The 24,718-nt window shown below is 40.9% G+C and overlaps 1 protein-coding gene across 1 annotated transcript in view; it reads right to left on the bottom strand.

The window, feature by feature from the left end:
* The window catches only part of LOC119660941 (bone morphogenetic protein 4), a 219,167-nt gene that overhangs the window by 2,568 nt on the left and 191,881 nt on the right, over window positions 1-24,718 (bottom strand). The gene's annotated exons all lie outside the window — the stretch shown is intronic.

Here is a 24,718-nt window from a genome sequence, read left to right as displayed (position 1 = left end):
AAAAGAATTTCCAATTAAAGACGTTGATCTTATCAAGCTAAAAAGGGAAACTTTATAATATTAAAACAACTGTGACCTAGTTCAAATCTAATAAAGCTCTGTTAGCGTTGATATAATTAAAGGCAACCAATCTGTTAGTTAGGGTTCCGAAATGAACTCGCGATGTGCAGGGATAGACTTCTAAGTGAGAAAACAAGAGACGCTAGTAAAATCGCTAGGCATTATTTGTTTTGACCTATTACCGTATATTACTACATATATATGTATGTATATAACTCCGCCATGCTATTAACATAGTATGCTGGTCTCAAGCCCAGGTAAAGGAGGAGGGTTTGAGGCAACGTACTCTGTACTATCCTCAGTAAAACAAAAATAAAATGATGAGATCAGGGAAAGAGATAAATAGAGTATAGTTGGAATGATTCTACTATGCTAAATCCTACCTGATCTCTCTTGGTGACAGGCCCCGCGACAGGTCGACCAAGAAAATGCATAGAATGTCGTTACAAACATGATGATCGGATTGAGTCACAAGCCTCGGAGAAATGCTACGGCGTCTACCTTAGTCGACGCGGCAGGACGGGCCCCGGTCCTGTCGAGAAATGGGCAAGGGTTCTTGACGCATGGACGGCGTCAGGACGTAAGCAAGTTAGTCCGCACACAACGAACAAAACAAATACGTGTCTGCACGCTAAATGTTGGTACCCTAACTGGAAAGACGGAGGAACTCGCAAGAGCTCTTCGGAAAAGGCGCATTGATATCTGCGCTCTGCAAGAAACCCGATGGTCTGGTGCCAAAAGCTGCGACATTGAACGCGAACGCGGTAAAAATGGCTACAAACTTATCTATTTTGGTAACCCACACACTCAATATGGTGTTGGCATTGCCATCTCAGAGGGTTTCCGTGATGCCATTAAAGAAGTCGAACGATTTGATGATCGGCTGATGAAGCTAACCATTATATCAGCTGATCGCACTATTCACTTCTTCACCGCGTATACACCACAGACAGGTCAACCTGATGCCGAAAAAGATGCCTTCTGGCAACTTCTCGATGAAAAGACTTGTCACGTGCCTGCTGACGATTACATAATCATTGCCGGCGACCTTAATGGTCATGTGGGTGAAAAGGCAGACAGTAACAGGTGCCAAGGGGGAAAGGGGTTCGGAGCGCGTAATGAGGGCGGCGAGCGTATAATCGATTATGCGGACTCCCATGACCTCGTACTTATGAATACATGGTTCATCAAACGATTGTCTCATCTTCCCACATTTTATAGTGGGAACAGTAAAACGCAAATCTACTATATTCTCATAAGACGCCAACATTTTACCACTGTCACTGATTGCAAAGTCGTTCTCTATGAGACCATCGCACCTCAACATCGGCCGTTGATTGCCGTCCTACAAATTAAGCCACCGATAAAACAGCGTGAGGAACGCACTGGCCCACCGCGCATTAAATGGTGGTGATTTGGTGAGAAGAAAGAAGAAACGGTCTCACTCATACGATTGCCAACCATTACGAATGTGGAAGAATCATGAAACCAAATGAAAGACACGATCCACAAAGCGGCCTCTGCAACTCTCGGGGTCACCAAGCCGGGTAAGCGGTACATCAACCGAGATACTTGGCTTTGGAATGATGATGTTGAAATGAAGGTCCGTGAAAAGAAACGCCTCTATCAGAAATTTCTCGACGATAAAACGCCTGCTAATTGCCAAATTTATAAGAATGCCAACCGGGAAGCAAAGAAAGCGGTCGCTGTCACCCGAGCGAACCATTTCCAAAATCTTTACCATAAACTGGACACTCGGGATGGCGAGAGAGATCTGTATCGACTTGCTAAAAGCCGTAATGAACGCACACAGGATATCGAACACTTCTTGTGTGTTAATGACAAGAACGCTACTTTGCTTACCAACCGTCGAGCCGCAACGGATAGATGGCGAGAATACTTCGAGCAGATTTCAACTGAAGAATTTGCTCATCCTCCACTTCCACAATCATTGCCGACATTTGGAGCAGTTCCACCAGTCAGTGCAACTGAAGTCGAGGAGGCAATAAAACAAATGAAATCGCATAAAGCAACAGGACCTGACGACATCGCATCTAAGCTCTGGAAAGCGAAGAGCTGGGACCCGACACTGTGGCTCAGTGAATTCTTTAACCGGGTTATTCAGGAAGGAAGAACACCATCTGACTGGCAAGAAAGTACCACTGTTCCAATATGGAAAAAGAAAGGTAGTCCAACAGAATGTTCAAATTACCGTCCGATCCGATTATTTGAACGCATTCTTGACAACCGTATTCGCGAAATCGTTGAAATAACCGTGAATCAAGCCGGATTTGTCAAGAACTGCGGAACTACTGACGCAATACACGCTGCGCGGTTACTCATGGAGAAACACCGTGAGAAGCATCGCCCTCTTTACATTGCATTTCTGGATCTAGAGAAAGCGTTTGACCGTGTACCACACGAACTCATCTGGTATGCTTTACACTTCGTGCCAGAAGAACTCAAGCGCTCTACCACGATCCGAAAAGTAAAGTTCGAAGTATGGCGGGTGTATCAAAACCACTTCGTGTTTCTGTTGGTGTTCATCAAAGAAGCGCCCTCTCACAACTCCTCTTTGTTCTTGTTATGGACACCGTCACACGGGATATCCAACGTCCAGCCCCCTACACACTGCTTTATGCAGATGATGTTCTCTTAGCATCTGATAGCAAAAATGATCTCGAGCAACTTCTTCAAAAATGGAATGATCGCCTCATGAAACACGGTCTCAGATTGAATTTAAGCAAAACTGAATTTTTGACGACCGATCCCCATGAAACAGGCACAATCACTGTCAGCGGTAGTGATCTGCCCAGAACTGAGCGATTTAAATACCTCCGGTCAACGCTATCAGCCAATGGAGAACTGCGTTATGAAATTGCTTCATGCATTAACGCAACCTGGATGAAGTGGCGTTCCACAACTGGTGTTCTTTGTGATCGACGTATCAACGAACGTCTCATATCTAAAATTTACCCCAATGTCGTCCGTCCAGTCGCTCTCTATGGTTCTGAGTGTTGGCCGACCATAAAAGACAATGAACGGCGTCTTGCGGTAATGGAGACGAAGATGCTACGTTGGACTAGTGGCGTCACACGTTTAGATCACATCCGAAATGAGGATATCCGCGATCGTTATGGGGTTGCACCGATCGTGGAAAAGTTGCGAGAGAGGCGTCTTCGATGGTATGGTCACGCAATCGTGCAAACGAGAATTCACTTGCCAAGATTGGTCTGAACATGGAAGTCGATGGTAAACGACCAAAAGGCAGACCTAAACAACGGTGGCTTGATACGCTGGATGGGGATTTGAAAGCCTCGAGATTACACCTAGATCAGGCGTTCGATAGAGCCAAATGGCGAAGCCGATCACGGCGGGCCGACCTCGCTTGTGAACGGGACAAAGGCTGAAGAAAAGGAAGAAGATATATGTATGCATAATATATAAACTGACCTAATGCATCTCCACATATTTCTACTTGACCCCCTGCTCAAAACCACGCACATGTACGTAAATTAAATAGCACTGGTACTAACGTACATACATGCCCATCTTGCAATACAATAGCAAATTTCGTTAACACATACCCAAATAACTACAAAAACCTGAGAGAGGAAAATTAAAATGTCTCCATGGAATCCGCCGTTCATATAAGTTCACTTTATGTGGTTATGAGGTCATACACGTCCTAGAAGGCAATAAACTTACATAAAATTTCGAAACTTTGACCTTCTATAACTTTGTTAATAACATTAAGATCGAGCTCCAGAATTGTGTCTTATATTATCACCTATACTTCTACCTAATTTTGTACTTCTAGGGGAGTTTTGGGTAAATTTCTAAAATGTGATAATATACTATTATTAACGGTATTTGTGTAAATATCGGAACGAGATGTATTTTGAGGCCTAGATTTCATATAAAGGCACCTTTGGGAATTTTTTTCAGACGTTTCGGTTGGATAGGTTCGGAGATTGAGACCTGTTTCCCTTTTTGGATCTCATATTTGGAACCCTCACTCCACTGTGTTTCACTCAATATAAACAATAACCTCAGTTTCAAAAAGTACTAATAATACTTTCATTTGATACCCGACATGACCATATCTAGTGAAAAAAAGAACCGATCTTGGAAACGATTTAATCCTTAAATTCGAAATTATTCCTTTAGCATAAGAATTGCACCTTTATCTTCAGAACTTCAATTATTTACAGGCAAATTTACAAAACTCGTAGAAAATTAATATTTTTCTATTTTATTTTTTTGGGATAAACTCGACAATTTAAACACAAGTTCCTTATCGGGGTCGTCACTTTATTAGAATTATAATTTATTTTATTAGCATGAATTATTTTCTGGGTATGAGTAACATAATTATATCGTAAATTATGATAAGCAAATTGTGCGCGCGACTACGACCCCAGTAACACAAGATCAAACAATCACAACGGAGTCTGATACGAGTAAATTATGTAATCATGAAAACTGAGAAGACCAAACCATTGTTCCATCATCATCATCATCAACGGCGCAACAACCGGTATACGGTCTAGGCCTGCCTTCATAAGGTGCGCCAGTCATCCCGGTTTTGCGCCGGGGTCCACCAATTCGATATCCCTGAAAGCCGTCTGGCGTCCTAACCTACGCCATCGCTCCATCTTAGGCAGGTTCTGCCTCGTCGTCTTTTTCTACCATAGATATTGCCCTTATATACTTTCCGGGTGGGATCATCCTCATCCATACGGATTAAGTGACCCGCCCATCGTAACCTATTGAGCCGGATTTTATCCACAACCGGACGGTCATGGTATCGCTCATAGATTTCATCATTGTGTAGGCTACGGAATCGTCCATCCTCATGTAGGGGACCAACAATTTTTCGGAGGATTCTTTTCTCGAACGCGGCCAAGAGTTCGCAATTCTTCTTGCTAAGAACCCAAGTCTCCGAGGAATACAATGAGGACTGGCAAGATTATTGTCTTGTACAGTAAGAGCTTTTACCCTATGGTGAGACGTTTCGAGCGGAACAGTTTTTGTAAGCTGAAATAGACTCTGTTGGCTGACAAAAATCGTGCGCGGATTTCATCATCGTAGCTGTTATCGGTTGTGATTTTCGACCGTAGATAGGAGAAATTGTCAACGGTCTTAAGACTGCATTCTCCTATCCTTATTCTTCCTGTTTGACCAGTGAGGTTTGATATTGCTGGTTGGTTCGTCTTCGGTGCTGACGTTGCCACCATATATTTTGTCTTGCCTTCATTGATGTGCCCAAGATCTCGCGCCTGCCGCCTGCTCGATCTGGATGAAGGCAGTTTGCACGTCTCGGGTGGTTCTTCCCATGATGTCGATATCGCCACCATAGGCCAATAGTTGGGTGGACTTAAAGAGGAGCGTACCTCTTGCATTTACCTCAGCATCACGGATCACTTCCTCGAGGACCAGGTTAAAGAGGACGCATGATAGGGCATCCTCTTGTCGTAGACCGTTGTTGATGTCGAATGGCCTTGAGAGTGATCCTGCTGCTTTTATCTGACCTCGTACATTGGTCAGGGTCAGCCTAGTCAGTCTTATTAGTTTCGTCGGGATACCGAATTCTCTCATAGCCGTGTACAGTTTTACCCTGGCTATGCTATCATAGGCGGCTTCAAAGTCCATGAATAGATGGTACAACTGTTCTCCATATTCCAACAGTTTTTCCATCGCTTGCCGCAGAGAGAAAATCTGATCTGCTGCTGATTTGCCTGGAGTGAAGCCTCTTTGGTATGGGCCAATGATGTTCTGAGCGTATGGGGCTATCCGGCCTAGCAAGATAGTGGAGAATATCTTATAGATGGTACTCAGCAACGTGATATCTCTATAATTGCTGTACTGTGTGATATCTCCCTTTTTATGTATGAGATAGATAATGCCTCGTTGCCAATCGTCAGGCACTGAGCACAAGTTGATGAACCACTTGGTGTAACTGGTCGCCTCCATACTGAACCAATTCGGCTGTAACTCCATCGGTTCCTGGCGACTTATGATTTTTTACCCGATGAATTGCACGGACTGTTTCCCCTAAACTTGGTGGTGGCGGTATTTGTCCGTCGTCTTCAGTTGGCGGGACCTCCAACTCACCGATGTTCTGGTTGTTCAGTAGCTCATCAAAGTACTCAACTCATCGCTCCAATATGCCCATTCTGTCGGAAATCAGATTTCCCTCTTTGTCTCGGCAGGATGAGCATCGAGGTGTATAAGGCTTCATCCTGCCGACTTGTTGGTAAAACTTCCGCGCCTGGTGCGGTTGCTCACTGTACTTTTCGAGTTCACAGACTTGTTGGTTCTCCCAGGCTTCCTTTCTCCGTCTGTGAAGTCGCTTCTCCGCTCGACGGAGTTCGTGATAAATCCCTGCGCGTGCCCGCGTTATCATTTGTATAATGAGGCTTATATTTCTAAATTTGCCTCGCAAGCGCAGAGTGCATAGCCGTTCGCTTATGTTTTCAAAGCCGATAACAGCAGGTTTCATTTTTTGGATGACTAAGAAACCTATTCCGAGCAAATGGTTTACTGGATGGCCACTATAATATATGGTGTAGCTGCTCTTCTCCATTGTTACATCAGCCCTATATTAGATGCTATCAGCATTTTAAAAATATCAGGATATATCAACACTACACTGAGGCTGATAGTCGTTAGATCACAATGGTTAAACGTTAGGATGAAAATTCCCAGCAGCAGGTTTTGTGTGAAACAAAACCATACTAAAATCAATTCTGTCCGTTTGTCCGTCTGTCTGTCTGTCGCACCGGATTTAGTCGGAAGCGGCTAGACAGATTGTCACGAAATTGAGAACATGTGGTCTGTAAGTCCCTTGACACACTGAATTGATAGGTGAGGCGGAAAACGCACCAGTATTTGAAGGGGGCAGAGGATCTCAACACACACATGGATTGCTCACGTGGGCATAATTCTACAAATGACAGCAGTTGGAGAAGAGAGGAATTTCGTGTATCCGATCCTGATCCAATGAATAAAAGGAACAGCGTAAAAATTATATTTAAGTTTACCCGATAAGGATTCTATAAGAAATATGTTCGAACAAAATTTCGGAGCGTCGGAATTTTATAAATCTCTATTACTTAAATTAACTAGAACCTCAAGATTTAATGAAAAAAAAGGAATTACACCATCTATGGAATTTATAATAGATTGTTAAACATAGAAAACCTGTTCCCTTTCAAATATGAACAACATCCCAATAAATTAGAAACACTTACCTACAACCACAAGAATGTTGGCAAAAACATTCGTAGCAAATACCAAGCAATAAAACTCCGATCGGAATCGTGCGCAATAAATACCATTAAACCGAACAATATTACGGAAGCCTATAATTATTTGAAAGAAATAGCACACCGAATTGATTTTATGACAATAAAATAGTATTTTAAACCTTACAAACACAACTCAAAGACCAATTATAATAATTCGAACATAAACCATAATTACCAAATCTTCAAATAAAACCCAAAATTACCCATCTCATAGTAACAATTTTACGTCCAAACAAATATAACAATGCAACAATGCAATGCAAAACTTTAAAACAAATACTAATTCGCCAAGATCCAGTACAATCTACAAACAAGTCGGGAAACCGGAAGTTGAACGCTTCAGGTATGAAAGGAAATTCGTCCCATTAATATCTAGCACGTAATATATCCATATATTATGTGAAAATATCGATTCTCTTGAGAAAAAAAAATGTACAACACCCTTTCGTATGTATGGGGAGCCCCTTTCAAACTCAACACAAAATTGTGCCACTAGCTACATGTAAAGGAATACACAGACTACATCTTCTCACATTTCGTGATAATCGGTTCAGTTGTTTCCGAGTAAATCGGATGTAACCGACAGACAGACGGACAGAGAAATATTGAATCGATTTTAATAAGGTTTTGCTTGACACAAAACCTTAATTAGATACTCTAACACCAAAAAATGGATTAGGAGTAAACTTTAACGTACACTTCCAAATAAAAACAGACATGCCAAAAAAATTTGACATGCCATATAATCAAAAAATCCTGTGGAATATAATATACTCACGGAAAAAACATTCAAAGGAATAATCGGTCGAAACATACTTCATCTGCTAGGAGCAATTCTAGATACGTTGCACAATAGATATAAAGGAAACAAATTAAAATTAAATAACGCAACACCAGAAGAACTCAACAGTTATACAATCGGACCAATCATAGATGAAAAACATAGAAAATTACCAGAAAACCTATCAGCAGAATCCTTCAATAAATTCCTTTATAATAATAATAATACGCTCTGCTACCAAACTCCGCCGAAGCCGGTTCCAAGCCCGGTTGTGAAAGGAAAAGGGATGGATAGCTTCAGTCGGAATGGCTGTACGCCACGCCAGTGTCTCAGGGGGTAGGTGAGGAAAGTGCAGGAACTTTGCAGTCTTGCAGATTACTCACTGAGGAAGCTCTCCCCACACCTGGCAGTTAGGTATAAAATGCAAATCCAACTATGAGAAGAAGAAGGAATTTAAGGTCCGGTACGGGAGTCTTCTGACTTGGTGATTATGTCGGGTTCCCGTAATGGACAGCACGGCGTCGAAACCGCTAGTCGTGGGGCGATTCGACCTCTAGGCGCCACGATGAACAGGAGCACAGCTCCGCCTGCTGCAGCTGTTTCGCCACAATCTGTAGCGACCACTTCAGCAGGTTCGCGTAGGCAGCGGATGAAATGGACTGAAGAAATGAACCTCTTCATCATCCGCTCCTATTACGAAATAAGGGCGGGGGCGGGTACAACATCTTGCCGCCCCTTGTTGCACCAGAGATTCGTCGAGCGTTTTCCGCAGTTCGCGCACGTGACTGTGCAGCGAGTCGCAGACCAGTACCGCTTTATTACTCGTAGCGACACAATCCCGGCCACCATCAGGGAGCGTGTTCGACTTCAAGTCATTGGGGAAACTGGTGACCGAGAGTCGATGGAGGCAGAGGCGGCGGCATTAACAACACCACGCCGCACTGCAGGTAACAATTTCAGTACTCGTCGAAGCACTCTTCTCCACCGTCCAGCTGAGATTTCCGCTGAGGTTCGGGACGAATTCCAAAGAGTGGGTATAGAATTCTCGGATATGGATCCTTTGCATAGACCAGGTATTCCCAGGCTCTATGCATCTCCAGCAACTCCGGGAATTCTATCTCAAATCAATGGTGAGATTGCATCTCGGCTGTGTGTTGATATGTCGCTGCTGCAACTACAATCACTTGTGACTGCACGGTCAGAAGATTTGCTTTCGTGTTGTTGGTTTGAGTGACAAAAGAGATCCACCATGGAAAATTCGTCTGGAAAGTTGGCGGGACTCACTAAGGCAGGACATTGCTAGACTGATTCAGATCAGCACTGGCAATGCCAGCAAACGGGTGAGAAATAAAGTGCAGAGGGTTTGCCGGAATTATGCCATTCCCAGTGAGACACCCGTAGTTGAAATTCTGGACACACTAAAACAGAAACTTTCTGTCATATGCAGTCGGTTACGACGGTATGGCGAAAGTTATTCCAGAAGTGTCCAGAATGCAACATACGCGAGGAACTAGCGGAGCTTTTTCAGATCTCTCAACGAATCTCAACAGAGCATCCAGACTGTGCAGTTTTCGGTGACGGAAGCGAAAGAATATTGGGGTGAACTTTGGTGGTTACCCGCTCAGCATACTGAGCACACTGAGTGGATCACCGCCGAAGACACCCGCCATGCCAATACGCCTGATATGAATTTCGCGGATGTTACCGAAGAGGAAGTTCGACGAGCCATAAACAGCTCGAAGAACTGGAGAGGCCCAGGTCTGGATCGGGTGCAGAATTTCTAGTATAAGAAAGTCATGAGTCGGCCGGAGGAATTTCCACCCTTCCAATGCGCACCTCGAGACCAACAACATTCTGTCCGAGGAGCAGAAGGGCTGCCGAGTTGGGTCAAGGGGTGGCAAAGAGCAACTCATTATCGACTCGGTAGTTGTAGGACAAGTAACTAGAGGCCAAAGAAACCTCTTTAGTTGCTATATCGATTATACCAGATGCGGGATCGTGAAATCGGAGGTAGGGGCGTGGTTGACGTGTCGGCACAACATCATCGCCAAGTCGACTCGCTGCACGCTTATTTTTACCCTCAAAGAGCAGGCGAGTCCCTTGCATACGGCTGTCTGTAAGGCAGACTGTTGGCTGAAGGATCGATCTTTCAATCCTTTGAGTGGGGTGAAGTCGGACCAAGAGCGGATCGATGAATGGAAGTCGAAGGTGTAAACACGTGAATTGTCTTTGGCAGCCATTTGTCGATTTGCATTTGTCGAACAGATGGCTGTGAGCTGGGGAGCTCTTTGCTGAGACGGAGGGTTTCATGTGTGCCATTCAGGACGGCGTGGAGAACGACCAGTCCAGAATATGTGGTTCAGCGTTAGAGACGTTGGGCCATCTCATTTCTGGCTGGGCTGTTATGGCAGCGGTGCATCACCAGGCATAATGCTGTATGTGAGGTTATCCATCAAAACCTTGCATACAAGCATGGGCTGATCACGGGAACATGTCCGGTTTACCGATATGAACCGCAAGCAGTACTTGATAGTTCGGCTTACAGCATGTATTGGGACCGGCAAGTTCTGACTGATCGCCATACTCCACACAACAAGCCTGACTTACTGTTAGTTGACAAGACGGGTCGCTCCGCGTATATTATTGATATTGCTATCCCCCATAAGCAACATTGAACGGAAATACGTGGAGAAGAAGGTGAACTATGAGCCATTGCCTCGGGAAATCAAAGAAATTTGGCATCTCGAGCGGGTGGTTGCAGTTCCCATAATATTGTCAGGTATTGTACCTAAATCCCTCACGGCTTCCCTTGATGTCCTGGGACTTTGGCACAGTCTGGTTCAAACCATGCAGAAGTACACCATTCTGCATACGCTCGATGTTGCGGGGAGTACTCGACGGATTCTCCCATTGACCTACCACCGGCTACCACCTCCAGTGCCCCTTTAGTTTTTAAGTAGGTAGGATCGTCCGAGCCTAAATGCTTGGCACTTAGTGCTAGTATTAAGTAAAATCCGGCATCTGCCGAGATTGTCATAACTCGGAAAATAATAATCGTTGGTGCAACAATCCATATTGGATCAATCCATATTGTGTTAGAGCACTTCTTTCAAGACCATACCGGTACCCTACAGTACACTGTAGGAGGCAATGTGGTCAGCATTGCGCTCGCCCGAGATTATTACCCTGATTTGACTCAGGTACTCATTCACAGCTGATTTTACTCAATTTTCCCAAAAATATGTTAATATACTATTATTAACTTAATTTGAACAGATATCGATATGGCGAGCATTTTGAGGCCTGGGCACCATATGGAGGCAGATTTTTCGGTTGGGTAGTTTTTGAGAATGGGGAACGAGAAGTGAAAGAAGAAGAAGTAGGGTCCGTTAAAGATATCATCACTTTCTACCCCTCCCACTCCCCACCTTCCTAACAAATCTCAAAACTAAGACCGACTTCGGAAAGTACTAATCAAGACCTTTCATTTGATACCCCACTTGACTCTATTCGGTGAAAAAATGTTTAAACCCCCTTTTACATGTATGGGGATTATGTCAATTTCTAAAAGTTAGTAATATACTATTAGTAAGAAAGATATAGGTATGGGACATACTTTGAGGCCTAGATTTCATATAAGCGCACCTTCCCGATTTTTTTTTCGGATTTTTGGGTTGGGTAGCTTCTAGAAATGAGTCCAGTCTCAATTTAAGTGTGTACATTTTGACTCCCCATTTAATTACAATTACAATACAATTTACAATTCACGCCAAAATTAATATCAGATTTAGAAAGTACTAAGCGGTACCTTTCATTTGATACCCCACACGACTGTATCCGGAGTAAAAAAATTAGAAATCCCCCCTTTGCATGTATGGGGAGTACCCCTTTAAACTCCATCTAAAATTATGTCTTTCACTGTAAGCGTAGGATTTCATAGTTTCCATCTGTGCATCAAATTTCGTTCGGATTGGTTTAGCCGTTTTGGAGAAAAGTGCGTGTGATAGACCTTAAAAACGTAAACTAAAAAATATGATCCAAACCGATTTGAGAAAAGATGTTTGTGCTGAAACGGTTGTGCTCAGAAAGCATAATGTCCATGGTCGAATAGCTAGGAGAAAGCCTTACATCAGTTAGAAGAATAGAGTTTCGCCAGTTAAGTTCTGTAAGGAGTATCTGATAAAGGATAATGACTTTTGAAAGACGGTATTTACCCAAAATTGTTATAATTTGAATCATAATAATAATAATCATTGGCACAACAATCCATATTGGATTAGGGTCTTGAAGTGTGTTAGAGCACTTCATTGAAAACTGCAAATGTGGTCAGTATTGCGCTCGCCTGAGATTATTACCTTGATTTGACTCAGGTACTCATTTACAGCTGAGTCGACTGGTATCCGAAGTCAAATCACGGTACAAATCCCGCTGCCACCAGTGAGATTTAAACTGCGACCTTCCGTACGACATCCTTGGGCCCTAACTACTCAGCTACGCGGACACATTTGAATCATGTTTAACCTTTTCTCTTGTATTGCGGGTATTATTCACTGATGAGGGCAAATTCAATTTGCATGGTTCAGATGGTAAGCCGTACGTATGGCAGAAGCCCAACACTGAGTTCCCATATCCCATATCGTTCGGCAAGTCGATAATCGAGTCAAAACCAGCGGTAAAGTACCTCGGGCTACCTCTTGACTCCAAGATGAGCGTTTTTGAGCAAATCAAAGCACCAGCGAACAAGGCTGCAGCAGGAGTTTCGGTGTTAAGTAGGCTAATGGCAAACATTGGGGGTCCTACGTCTAGCAGGCGACGTCTCACGATGAGTTTAACGCAGTCTGTCCTGCTCTATGGCGCAGAAGTATAGGCTGACACTCTTGCCAAGCAGGTATATCGTAAACGTCTCGCGCAAGTACAAAGATGGGGAGCTTTGTGGGTGGCGTCTGCGTACCGCATTGTCTCTGAACCGGTCGTGACGGTGATCCCGGTAGTGATCCCCGTTGCTCTTCTTGCTAGGAAGCGTCAAGCCATATACAAGCGCAAGGGAGATGAGCCAAGGGAGGTGGTTGGTCGTGAAGAACGGCAACACACTCTAGACAAGTGGTAGCCGAACTGCGCGGTTCATCGGCAACTTAGGTGCGTGGCAGCATGGTGAGACTGACTATTTCCTTACCCAATTTTTAAGTGGGCATGGAGGTTGTGTTGTGTGTTTTGCAATGGAGTTGTCGACGACGCCCTTCACACTTTTTTTTCTTGTGCAAGCTGGGTAGGGATTCGTCAGCAGCTCTATTTAACTACAGGGGATCTCTCTTCAAAAAACATTGTCGAAGAGATGTTGAGGAGTGCTGACAGGTGGAGCCGTGTTGCCCATTACGTTCGGGCCCTTCTCGTTGCTAACAAGATAGAGCTCGACCGGTGGAGGAGCTGGATGACAGGGGGTTCCTTGAACTGACAGTTCCCTTGCTCCTCTCCCCTCCCGTTGGTGAAAGGAATTCCCTGATTTGAAGGCTGCGCAAGGCGGGAGAGTTCGGGGACTAGCCCGAAGTAATGTGACACAGGGTTCCAGGCTAGCTCTTCCAGCTGAGGAAATTGCACACCACACTGTGACTTTGGGTGAATTCAAAGGCTTTTGATGCAATTCTCGAAGGTTGGTGTCAACCCAGTAGCGCATGTTTTGTTTGTTAACCGACCCACACAAATGAAAATGGGCTTCATCGCTAAAAAAAACAATAGCATCGTCGGAAACGACATCAAGAAGAAGCTCACACGCGTTCATCCGAGAATTGAAGTCACGTTCTGAAAGTTCCTGCACTATCGCCATCTTATAGGGATGAAAATGAAGATCATCACGAAGAATTCTTCTCACAGAACGATCGGATAGTCCAAGGGCAGATGCGTGTTTGCGCGCAGAACGCCGTGGCGATCGCAACATTGACGCTCTCACTGCTTCAATGTTCTCAGGTGAGAGACTCCAGTTCTTCCTTTTGTCGCACTTGCAGGTTGTCTGAATGTAGTGACCCATGTAACAATTGATTTGCGGTCTGGGACGGGAGCCAGCGGGGCTAAATTAAAGCGATTCCGAAATGCACGCTGTGTTGCAATAACCGAACATCCGCTTGAAAAGTAAACCTCAACGGCAAAGGCACGCTCCCCACAATTCCAACGCATGATGGCGACTGAACCGTGTCGGGACAAAACTTTACAGTATCCCCTCTTGAACGAGACCACTAGCGCTCCGCTATGATATCAACTAACTGAGTGGCGCGCATTTTAAAAAAGGAAGTTATGCTGCCGCACCCTGTATCTCGATGAGAATTAGATGGACATAATTGACAGGGAAAACCACCTGATGCAAACCAAGGATACAGCAAAATATCTAAATTTCTTGCGCACAGGAATGTGGTGGAGTTTATGGGTAAAGTTTATGGAGATATTTTAAATGAAGATAAGTTGATCAACGGCGTAGATTTGCGTGCCATTTTTTTCGCTAGAAAATCCCGAATTTTACTTGTATTGTAAAGTCGACTTTCAGCCATCACTAATCAAAATTATAAAGGCGACAATGTACATGAACCATGTAACTATCAAACACCTTACTTGCGCATGAAAGTGGTCTCCAAAGATCTAATGCAATATGCTCGTATAAACGTGTAGAAGTGAAGACATATATTCTACCTGCAAACACACATTTTCACTCGATAATGTGGTGATTGGGCAATTACCTAACTTGCTAGTGTTCGGTATGGTAGACAATGAAGCATATTAAGGAAAACGGTCAAAAAATTCATTCGACTTTGAACACAATAATTTGACAAGTTTCAATTTATCAGTTAATGGAGTACAAGAACCAAACGACCCTCTAGAGGTTGGTTTTTTCAAATGAAACTCCCATTTGTACGCGGGGACATCTAAGCTTGTTCAAGGGTGCTGGAATACATTATTTCGACAAGGCTCATCAAATATCAAGAAGAATTCTTCGATAATAGAGCGTTCTTGTTGGCGTTTGATCTAACTCCGGACAATTCCTATAATTCTACATGTTGAAGTCTATTGAACCAAGGTATGATAAGAATCGACCGGCAATTCAAAGACGCTCTAAAGAAAACCGTCATATGCGTTGTTTAGGCAGAATATGATAGCAGTATCTAGATAGACAAGGATAAAAAAACGTTTTCACAAGCTATTCAATATATATACAATATACTTATATAGTGCCGGCTATCTGACGTTAGGTCGAAACACAATAGCGAAATGACTGCGTGCATGCGGAGTGAGACAAATGGAGTTCTTTACACCGACTTGTATTCAACAACATACCACAAGTCCGATGCGCAATACAGCACGCAAAAAAGTTCGGAAAATTGAACGCGATGCGTGACAGATAATAGTTTGTTGACAATTCACGTCATTTGCAATATGGCGGTGCTTTTATTTTCGACAGTTATTGTTGAATGTAATTAATTTGAATGAATTCGTTTTGAGAACTGCGGAAGGCACTATTTTCCTTGCATGTGCTAATTTTTAATATCACTTGCATTAATTCCATCGCTTCCATTCACAAAAAAACAAATTTAAGCCGGAGATATGTGCACTCTTAGTGGTATTTAATTGTATGAATTTCATAACATAAAATATAGGAACATACATATGCTAATTGTAGAAACTTGAAAATTAGCTGTTTAGTAAACCGACTATCTTCTTTGGCGGCGATTTAGCCTTCTTCAAAAAGGTGTCATTCTCTGGTAGTACTAATAAGTTGTTCAGAAAAGATATCACCTTTAGGAATCCTACTATAACAAGCAATCTAATAGGTGTGGAACTGAGATGGTTGGATGAAGACGTTATAAAACATTGGCAAAATTTACTACCGCATTTGTTCAAGATGACGAAGGAATTTATACAACACTATGTAATACCGTACTCAAAAATTATTAACACAGAAACTTGCTTGAATGAACACAATCGAACTAGACATCTCAGAACGAAGAATATACCATCACGATTCTTCAAAGGCGTTTTTCTATGTTATTATTTACCGAAACGAATTAAAAGACCGTGTGTGATAGTTAATACCGATCTTTCTTACAAAAGTGACATTCATTGGGTGGCTTTCTTTTTTCCGAAAAAAAGGATTCATGTGACTCATTTGGAGGATACCCAGTAAATAATTTTTTTTAAAAGTTTCTACTAATTCGTCCGTAACAATGAATAATAAGGAACGATTACAAAGTGCGTTTTCATCCACCTGTGGGTATTATTGTTGTATGTATATTTACGGTTGTTGTAAGGAACGAAATCTTAGACATTTTCTAAACCAATTTTCATTATATGATTTCACTTGCAATGACAATTAGATTGTTTCTTTATACAGAGAAGAAAGAATCATGTACATAACAGGAGGAAATTTATGTACTTGTCGGGATGAAAACTGAGTATAAAAACCCAAAACGAAATGTTTTAGATCCAGTTTCACAACTTCATTTGTTCATGATGAAGCCTGACAGTAAGAAGTTAAAAGCGAGAAAAAAAACAACAACCAAAACGGTGACAGGAAGAAAATCTCCAGTGCCGTGAAAACAAGTGCTGTCGAATTACGACTTGTTGGTAAAACTTCCGCGCCTGGTGCGGTTGCTCTCTGTATTTTCCGGTTCACAGAATTGTTGGTTTCCTTTTTCTGCCTGTGAAGTCGCTTCTCCGCTCGACGGAGTTCGTGGTAAGTCTCTGCGCGTGCCCGCGTTCTTTGAGAATGCAACATTACTCGGTATGCAGCATTCTTCCGTTCCATTGCCAGGTTACATTTATCGACAAACCAGCCGTTCCGACTTCTCTTGCGGCTGCGGCAAGTATGTTTGTGGCCGTAGTTATGATAACGTTCTTCAGGTGATTGTGAAGATCATTTGTTGTTGTTTCCTCTCCAGGATCGCTGTTGACTGCGGTTATTGCGGCATCCATTTCCCTCTTATAGGTGTCGCGGAGGGCTGTGTTGGGGATGGCTTCAGTGTTAAATCTCACCTGACTGTCAGAGGGGATTCTGGGTGGTGTTGCTATTCGAGCTCGGAGCAACATGCCAACGAGATAGTGATCCGAGTCTATATTGGCCCCCCTATATGCTCTCCCCGTTCGATCAGCATGTGGTCAATTTGGCTGAAAGTGATCCCGTCTGGAGAGGCCCACGTTTGTTTGTGGACCGTACCTGGTGATTGAATAAAATTGCAAAACTCTTTGAAATCACCGAACACGCTTGTAAACGATTTATTTTCTTTTTGAACAAACTTACCCCAAAAACAATTTAAAATCAGGCGCTTTCCAAAATTTTTCTTTATGTTTTCTATATCCAATTTAATACTTTTACGCTTTTCAAATATTTTCAAAAAATTTTCTATATCTACTTCTGTTTCACATTCTCTACTCCAACCGCTAACTTTTTGCTTGAAAGATGTGTTTACATACTCGGTGAATAACCCACCATTTTTCGTTTTTGGATCAAATATTGTGTAACCATGCTTCCACACTTCAAAAACCCTAAGTGTATTATGACCTTGCTTAACTGTCAAAGCTACTTCAGACATGTGCCGGTAATTTGTCTTTCACATTCTTCGATTATACATTTAAAGACGTTGTTATTTTTTGTACATTTTCTACAAAGTAGAAAATATAATTTCCTGTCATATTTATAAGGTAAAACGGATAAGAAGAGATTATCAGGAGGGAGAACAGAGTAAGAAATAAATCCATGCATATCTAAAATTTCTGAAACTGGCGAAGTTTGGTTTCTGAATATTGTAAGGTGCCGAATGAGGTATGGTGCATATTTAGGCTTGTAAAATCACAATAACGAATTACCTCATTTTGACCATCAATTTTTGCATAAGTCCTAAATACTTCCGTTCTTCTCCCATAAACGGCGTCGCGGGGCTTAAAAGTAAAGTAAGATATGCGAGATTTTCGCTTATTTCTTTGTCTACTACAGGGTTTCTTTCTAAAAAGTCTTTGAAATCACCTTCTCAAATGTATTCCAAATTATAACCATTCTTCCTAATGGTGAACATTTTTTTCATGGTGCTTTCACACCTCGCACTCACTACCCTTAATGATACCTACACTAGTATTTAGGACAGACGACAATTTCAACTACAGTTTTCATCCCTTGGAAATGTAGCCATTTGAGTGAAGCAAATAGAAACTGCTTTTCTTTCAAATATTTATTTTTATTTTTTTGGCAAGATATTTTTGAGGATTCTGTGAAAGGGTTAATACCGGTTATTTTCAGAAATTCTTTGATAAAAAATAAGCATCCTAAACGTAAAATAGTGACATCATTTATGCAGCATTTCATTCTTATTATCAACCATTTTTGTACAATTGGAAGTGTACCATTCTCAAAATTTCTGTCTCTCTTTTTTCTTCATTGAATTGTAACCATGTATTTTTGGTCTCGGGTATTTCCGAATATAATTTAAATTTTTCTTTGGATTGAAGAAGTATGAAAATCCAGACACATCAGAAAATTTGGATAAAGGAAATGGCAGAGAATTTAAAGAATCAATAAAACTAACATTTTGATAAGTAAGTTGATTTTGGTGCCATTAATTATAGGATCTATTTCAAAGTTTTGATATTAGAAAGTGTCCATCAAAACCTTGAAAATTATGCGCAATGCCCCCCCAATTTCCACCTTTAAAACAAATATCAAAACTAAGACCGGCTTCGAAAAGTATTAAAGAGAATCTTTCATTTGATACTCCACATGACTATATGAAAAAGGATGAAAAAAAGTTTACACCCCCCTTTTCCATGTATGAGGATCCCCCCCCCCCCACATTCAACGTAGAATGATATAACTCTCTGTATGCATGAACGTTCATAGTTCTCATCGTTCCACCCAATTTGGTGTTAATCGTTACAACTGCTTCCGAGAAAAATCCATGTGACAGACAGTAAACCGATTTTAATAAGGTTTTGTTTTACACCTTTCCCCGGGTATGGTTGAATGTAGTAACTACTTTATAACATGTTTAGCAGTAATACTACAGTTAAGTACTCATTACACGTATGCTCTCTTTTATCTCTAATAATAAAATTCAAGAATTTGGTAAGATATGTACGATTTTTACGAATTTTATATATTTTATGTATGAGTTTAAACTCGGACATAAAGCAGCGGAGGCGACCAAGAACATTAGCAGCACATTTGGAACTGATGCGGTAAGAGAACGAACCACACGGCGGTGGTTCGAAAAATTCCGGTCAGGCGACGTAAACCTTCAAAGTGAGTCACGTGGACATCCAGGACCATCGATTGACAACGACGAGCTGCGTTTGCTAGTTGAATCCGACACACGTCAATCTGTGAGAGACATTGCAGAGAAACTTGGCGTACACTATTCGATAGTTTCCCGGCACTTGCAACAACTTTGAAAGGTGAAAAAGCTCGACAAATGGGTTTCGCATGCCCGTACGGAGCAAAAAATGGCGCTTCACATGGAGATTTGCAGTTCTTTACTCACCCGCAACAGAAGCGATCCCTTTGCACAGAATAGTGACATGTGATGAAAAGTGGATATCATATGACAATCGTCGCCGATCAGCACAATGGCTAGATGCTAATGAGCCACCGAAGCATATGCCGAAACCGAGCCTCCACCCGAAGAAGGTAATGGTGACTGTTTGGTGGTCTACACCTGGAGTTCTCCACTATTCTTTTTTGGCACCTGAAGAAACAATAAATGCACAGAAATACTGTGCCCAACCCGAGGAAATGCACCAAAAATTGAGTATTCAACGGCCGAGATTGGTCAACAGAGATGGTGCGATACTCCTTCACGACAATGCACGACACGAACAACGGTTCAAAATCTGAGCGAATTGCAGTATGGGACTCTGCCTCATCCACCGTATTTACCGGACCTCTCGCCAACCGACTACCACTTTTTTAAGCATTTGGATATTTTGTGGCGGAAAAACTCAAAATTGCCTTCCACGAATTTATCAACACCTGACAGTTGGACTTTTACGAAATTGGCATAGATGCTCTTGAAACTCGCTAGGAGAAGTCTTTTGAATTGACTGGCACTTATTTTGATTAAATAAATAATTTTTTATAAGCTTTACAGTCGTTTCAAATTTTAGTACCAAAACGATCATTTCATTTGCAACAACCTAATAGAATTTGGATCAGTGATATCGTTGAACACAACAATCTAATAATTAATTAGATACTTTTAAAATTATACAGATCTAGTAAGCTACAGACATTTATTTCACTTACATTTACACTTGCGAGTTTAAAAAGTTTTTTTAGGTGCCTTACCTAAACAATTTTTGGCTATTTTACTATCCAAAACGTAGCAACTACGTCTCAGAAGACAATGGATATCCCCTTATTTGTCAACATTTACAACGCTAGTTTTTCAGCTTCACTTGGCACTTTTGGATTTATTCGGCCCTTCCCAAATGGAAAATTGACGATATTTGCATCAATCTGTATAACTTCGTCTGAAAGAAATGTTGAATTCGACTGACTAATGTTTGATATTAATGATAAAATGCGTTCGCCATTTAATTCGCTTACAGGTCTTAAATTAAACCGTATAGATTTTTCATGCGGCGAGTTTGGAAATGAAGTATACATTGAAATTTTACTATCCTCCATAGAACTTTCCACGATTTCATTTATGACTTTGTTAAAGGTATTTCTGAGACCTTCCACAATATTTTTTTTCGCAGGATCTTTTAACTCAAAACATTTTCACCCATTTCACGTTAAATTTCTTGAAATTTATCACTTTTTCGAAATTATTTTGATTTTTTCTTTTAATCCTGAACCGACTTGATAATTTTCATTATCGCTATTACCACGCGCATTCATAACACAAGTAGCAGCTAATGTCAATGAAGTGAAAGCTACCAGTCCATTTACAATGGCTGACTTTGGGAGTTAATTATATTTCCGGAGGAGTCTTCTTCTATAATAATTGGCCTTGAGTTAGCTCCTTGAGCTGTAGATCTAATTTGAAAGAGCTGAAAACCTCATTATCGACAAAGATTAATAATAATCGTTGGCGCAACAATCCATATTGGATCAAGGATCAACAAACATTCCGTCGCTCAAAAGCAAACGGTAAATTTGAAAATATGTCAAGTATTTTTTTGATTAAGACAATGAAATGTATTTCATTATTACCAATTTTTCTTTAGGAAAAAAATGAAAGAGCTAAAAAAATAATTATCAATTGTATTACGTTAGCTTAAAAGTCAATGGTAAATTCTTGGCAGTGTACATATGATCATATGATCAACAATCAAATTAAATCAGTCTGAAATGAAAGTAGAAAAATATATCAATAGACTCCCCGCGCTAGAAAATGCCAATGTTTTTTTTACGCCCAAATAGTAGTTTCACCTCCCAAATTACCATATCCGTTAAAAAACCAATTCGGAGCGCTCATTTGTTAATTAATTTAACATTAATTTCAGGGAGCATAAAAACATCATAAAACTGCACTGGATAAATCAATTAATCATAAAACAAGGATATTGTTCCCAAGCACTTGGTTGCATAGTACGATGAAATTGTATGCAGTTTACATTTGCAGATGTTGGGTAATTAATTTCAGGGAGCATAAAAACATCATAAAACTGCACTGGATAAATCAATGCATCTTGTTCACGAGTAACACATCTTCATCATCGCAGTATTTTAGTCCAATGCATTCTTATACATCATTTTGCACTGGATAAATCAAGGCATAGGCATGTGTAATTCTGTTGACGAACAACATATCTTTTATGATCGCAATATCTTGGGCCTATCCATTTGTTATGCATTATTTTTGAAATTATGCGAAATATTACAATAAATTATAAGACTAGTATCTGATGAATCTTGTTTGCAGCTTTTTGGTTGCATAGTAATATGAAATTGTAGGAAGATTGCATTTACAGATGTTGGATAATTAATAAGAGCATATAAAAATATCACAAAATTGCACTGGATAAATAAAAAATCAAGCCATAAGTATGTATAATTTTTTTTGTTGACGAGCAACACCTGGTCATCATCTCAATATCTTGAATCCATGGTTTCTTCTTATTTCATTTTGCAAATTATGCGAAGTGTTGTAATAAACCATAAGACTTGTATCTGCGTATTCTCATTCGCTTAGTATTATGAAATTGTAGGAAGTTTACAATTATAGACGTTGGGTAATTAATTTCAGGGAAGATACCGCAAAACTGCGCTAGATAAATCATAAGGCAAGTATCAGCAAATGATTTCTTCATGAGCTATGTAGATATCTTTATGATCGCGATATTATGTTCTCATGTAGCGATTACATGTATAAAAGGAATTTTTTCCGGACGCAATTATCATTTGCAAGGCTGCATCATACGAGCTCAAGCATGGCAAGTCTTTTAATATTGATTTGATTTTATAATATTGATTCAATGTGTTTTTAACGCAAAAAAAATCCTTTTTAATTTCATAAAACTATCAGTAAACCTGTTTCTGAAGTAAAATTCGCAAGAAAACTTAGCGCCAAGTTTATGTTTGAATCGCTTTTAGTTGCAGGAAACTATCAGTAAATTGGTTTTGAAATAAAATTCAATGCGCTCTTAGCGCCAGAGAACCGAGCGCCAACTTCAAGTTTGGGTCGCTTGTTTCCTTAGAATGATATCGACATTCTTAACAATGTCAGTGAAACATTACCCCAGACCCATGTGCCAATCTCCAGTATAGAGGTGGGTAAAAAATATTTCATCATCGAATTCAAGCTTGTAGAAACTAATTTTGCACAGCCTTTGACAGTCCATTTTAGTAATAACAACTTTGTTTTTGTTACCCCCCGGCTTCTCCGAAAGAATTCGTAACCAGAAGCAAATCGATGAGCTGAACGCCATACAGGAACACAATTTCGTTTTCGAAGGAGTGGATTGGCAGAAACATAATTATTTTAAAAAAAAATTTATTCAAAATAGTATGTATTTACCTTATGCACTGTAATTTAACGTAATATTCAGAGTGTTTTATATAACATCACAGTTCATAATTTGTATATGAAATTCCTTTGTCATATTGTAAAATAAATTTGTGTGTGCATCTAGAAAGATACACAAATAAGTGTACACATATTGTTAATTCTAAAAATATTGAATGATGTGTGTATAAATAAGTATAATAAAATAAATATATGAACTTTGTCAATGAACTTTTTCATTTAAACATAATCCTATTACTTGGATTAGCAATGATAACCGTAAAATCTGCATCGGCCAAGCCAACTGCCTCAAGCCCGTAGTGAAGCCTACAATTTAATGCCTGCCCCATAGCCTGCCGCCGTAACCCCACAAAACCGATTTCAAACAAGACACTCGTCACAAAGGCCGATATCCAGAAAAATATAAAAACAAGGGTAATTAACTCCGAAAAACACACCATAAAGACACCCAAAACAACTTGACACTCCCCGAGAAGCACTCGGAAAAGATCTCAGATACATATGAAACCAGTTTAATAACCTGCAAAAAGCCCGCCAAAAAGACCGATACCCGACATAAAGATACCATACATAACTTGACACTCCGCAAAAGTACTCGAAAAAGTTCGCTATCTCAGAAAAAACCCAAAAACAGCTAGATATTGCCCAAGACGCACATTAAAGCTGCATATCCCAGAATCGCACCGAAACATAGGTTGGTATACACCAAATCACACACCAAAAGTACTAAGAAAAAATCAGAAAGAGCTTAACACCCCCAAGACACAAAGCACCTACCTAAGATACAACCCCCGCCACCAGTGCACACCCGCACTAAAAGCAACAAGCCATATCTAAGACCCCCCCCCCCCCCCCCCCAAGGCATAAACCTGAAAGCTCGCAGTGCTATCTTGCTCTAACACACAGATCTTATTGAGAGGTGGTCCCGCTCCCACTCAAGTGGATCAAGAACACGCCAGCAATCATAAAGTAACTACATCTGAAAATTTACATTTTATATTTCCGGTCGTTATTTTGGCAGCAGCTGAAACAACCGGCTATGACAATTTTTTGGATACTACTGGCAACATTTTGCTTTAGAATCTGTAAATACTTATGCTGGGGGTCATAATTCAGTCGATAAAATGCACGTTTCTTGGGCAAGCGGCTGATGTAGACCCCCAAACCATCATAGATCCCCCTCCATGTTGACCGAATATTGTTTTCTTTACATTCTTCATTTGGCTTTCTTCAAACATGATTGCCATCGGAATGAAAAAGGAGATGTAAAAACTTTTTCATGTCATGTATCAAATGAACAAGTAATACCTTTTGAAAATGATTTTATTTCTGATATTGGGTGGGGAGACGGGGCTAAAAATGTGTGCCCCAAAAAGTGAAACAGGCCTAGTTCTTACAATGATGCATCTATATAAAACCTAGTCCTCAAAATACATCCCGTTCCGATATATGCACAAATAAAGTTAGCTGTAGCATTGTGTCTTAGAAATTCACCGGAAAACCTCCCTTAAGTTCATCCAAGAAGTGCAATATTTGGCATAAGTATAGGTGATAATATAGGACAT

Source organism: Hermetia illucens, chromosome 7 (genome assembly GCF_905115235.1).
Source record: "Hermetia illucens chromosome 7, iHerIll2.2.curated.20191125, whole genome shotgun sequence".
In the NCBI taxonomy this organism is placed as follows: Eukaryota; Metazoa; Arthropoda; class Insecta; order Diptera; family Stratiomyidae; genus Hermetia; species Hermetia illucens.
The sequence above is the reverse complement of the archived record's forward strand: the minus strand, read 5'-3'. Positions and strand labels throughout refer to the sequence as shown.